Genomic DNA, 3,265 nt, shown 5'->3' with positions numbered 1-3,265 from the left:
GGAGATGAGAGGATATCCTGAAGCTGACCACCCACCACGGACATTCCACACAAGGGAACGGACCCAGGACACCAACCAGGACAATCCAAACAAGGACAACCACACACCACACACCCATCCAAGCCGATCCAACGCCGGGACGTACCGCCGAGATTGTGGTAGCCCAGCGGTTCCCTAATCCATATCTCTGTCGCGCAAGCAGAGCGTAAATGTAACCAAACCTCCTCAGAGCCAGTAGTAGTAGCCGTTCCAGTTTCTCAAGGGGTGGTTTTTTGTTTATTTGTTTTAAACAAAAAAACCGCCACAAAAACCTTCAGGCGAGGTTGTCGACGAAATATCACAGGTAGATTTAGGGTCCAATATGACTGAGAAAAAAAGCCCTGAGGTCAGTCCGCATAGCACAAATTGCTCTCCAATTACCGATCAATACAAAAACCACCATCAACGCCAGGCTAGCATTGACGAGCCAACCAGCAGGGCGGGCCCAGGGGAATGCGAAGGTTGTCGATCCCGCAGCCGATCATGTGAAGCAAGTGCACGGTGTGGACTGTGAAGTCCATGCACTTGTTCCTCCCTCGACGGATGACGAAACCACGAAGGCCGACGGGCGCCGCTGGCGGAACAAATCAATGCACATGATAAACTTTTTTACGTATTTAAATGTAAAAATAATCCATGAGATGTTTGAGAATAACAGCCTATTTTTTATGAGAAGGTCAGCCTTCTCATCATTGCTCCTCATCTCTTTGGATTATAAGAAAAACATAAGATTAAGTTAATTTACCCAGGTTAGAAGCAGATATCAAGATGAACGCCATCATCGACAGCCGGCCCTGCAATGTGCAACGAGAAAACCGGCAAAAATCGGAAGCGAAACATTCAATAATCAATTTCAGGAGTGAAAATTGTCATTTTTATGCCACTAACATAGACCCAAAGAGTTTTAGAAACTTACTTCATAGCTAAAGATCTGGTCCAGTGAGCGGCTGGTTTTGTACCAGACTGTCCACTCCCCAACCACAAGGCCCAGGAAGCTTTGAGTAGATGCATTGCATCAACCGATCTGCCTCACGATGAGGATCGGGTCCCAGATGTAGCTAGGAAGTTACTGGCCATTGCACACTGATGGTTACACGTACAGGCCCAAAGGATGTTAACAGCTGGTTCCTGACTGTTACCAGCTGGCCCCCATCCGTGCGACCTGCGTGTGATCTAAGATCTGAACAATGAGATGTGACGTTTTTTTGTTTAGTAGTTTAATTAAGCTTAAAAGCTCGAGCGTTGAATGTCGCCCAACAGCTTTTTGCTTTACAACAACTGTAGGAGAAATAATGTTAAAAATTTACAACAAACATAAGAGCAGTAATGCGTAATGCCCTCTATAAGCTTGTAATTACTGTGTAACACTTAAAGCATTTTGTTCTGTATGTGAGGAACATGTGGTTGTTTAAGCAAGAGGTAAACGGTGCTTTTGCCTTACACAGTCAACTACTTACCCATTGTCAATAGGTCAGGCAGATGAATTAAATTGTGGTCCCTTATTATCTTTTAAATCAGAGATCTTAAACCTTTTTCAGCCCAAGGACCTCCTTGGACGAGAGACAAAACAGAACAGAGACCGTCTCTTACCCCGTCATAAGGAACATAACTCACAAGTTCACGTCAAAACAACTTAAAACACACCTGTTAAAATCGCGCTTTCCATCTGACTGATTCAATTGCATTCTCCTAGTTTAACCTGTTTTTTTTTTTAAAAAGTTGTTGTCTTGTAATTTGATACTTTATGGTTCTTTGTTTGTTTTTGTTATTTGGCTGTCTACTTTTATTTATTGTAAGGTGTCCTTGGGTGACAGAAAGGTGCCTGTGAAATAAAAGTATTATTATTATTATTATTATTTTTTATTATTATCATCATCAGCTCTCTGAACACCACCACTGACCACTATCTGAACACACCGTTGACCATTATCAGAGGTGTCCTGAACACGCCCTTTGACCACTGACCCATTGACCCCCATCTACTCAGAGGCCCCTAACACCTCGCCACACCCCAAGAGCACCATTGGACCATTTGCCATTCCTGCAAGAGCATCCTTGAGACATTATAGAGCTATTGCAACACTGATACCATTGACACATCTATTACAGAGAGGCAACACTAATATACGACACCATTGAATACGAAGCTCCTGAACACCACTGACCATATCAGAGGCTCCTGAACACACCATTGACCATATTCCAGAGGCTCCTGAGAACACATCATTGACCATTACCGAAGAGCTCCTGAACACATCATGACCATTATCAGAGGCTCCTGAAACACACCATTGGACCATTCAGAGGCTCCTTAACACACCATTGACCTTATCGGAGGCTCCTGAACACACCATACCATTATCCTGAACCAACACACTCGGAGCTCCGAGCACACCATTTGCCATTATCAGAAGCTCCTGACACACCACTGACCTTCAGAGGCTCCTGAACACACCACTGACCATTATCAGAGGCTCTGAACACACGCTGACCATGACCATTATCAGAAGCTCTGAACACAACCCTGAACATTGACCTTGATTAGTTTCTCCACATCAATCCTAACTTGTGACCAACATACAAACTCTGAAGGACATTTTATCGTGTGTAAATGCACATGGAAATATTTTTCTGGTGGGACAAAAACTAATAATATAAGTATAAGACTGTTTTACACTGTTTGCATGTCTGTACTTCAGTTTCTTTGTTTTCACGATGCTAACTGTAGAACATTAAAGCACACCTGTGTGTAAAACATCGCAGAATAACATTCACAGAGTATAATGAGGTATAGAGGACATTACAGCTCAGTGTGTTTACTTTTACATTTAAACCCTGGAGTGAGCTAACTGAGCGGTCTAGCTGAAGCTAACGCAGACGTGATCTCCATTACAGCGTGTTAGCATCGTTTGACACGAGGTTAAACAGACAAAGGTGTGTCCACTTCAGTGGACACGAGTGTCACATTAAACACAGACATTACACTCCTTCTTCATCTAACGGGAAACGTTACAACAACCAAACAACAACAGGAACATGACCGACAACTTTCAGCCTGCTAGCGTGTAGTTTCTTTACGGAGACACAAAACAAACAAACAACAACAAAGACAGCTGAGACACACCTGAGGACAGGTCCAGAGGGTTTCACCTGTGCTGTTTGAGTCCGCTTGTTTGTGTGCTGTGTTCAAACTCCTCCGTTAACCGAGCTCAGGCCTCACAGCGGC

General features: G+C 43.7%; 1 protein-coding gene across 1 annotated transcript in view; it reads right to left on the bottom strand.

The window, feature by feature from the left end:
- sys1 (SYS1 golgi trafficking protein) overlaps positions 1 to 3,265 on the bottom strand; it is an 11,252-nt gene extending 7,987 nt beyond the window's left edge. The window contains exon 1 of the mRNA XM_027279651.1: positions 3,164 to 3,265. The gene's annotated coding sequence lies outside the window, so the exon portion shown is untranslated. The remainder of the gene's footprint in view (positions 1 to 3,163) is intronic.

This window comes from Larimichthys crocea, chromosome VI, assembly GCF_000972845.2.
Source record: "Larimichthys crocea isolate SSNF chromosome VI, L_crocea_2.0, whole genome shotgun sequence".
NCBI classification, from domain to species: domain Eukaryota; kingdom Metazoa; phylum Chordata; class Actinopteri; family Sciaenidae; genus Larimichthys; species Larimichthys crocea.
This window is presented reverse-complemented; position numbering and strand designations above follow the sequence as displayed.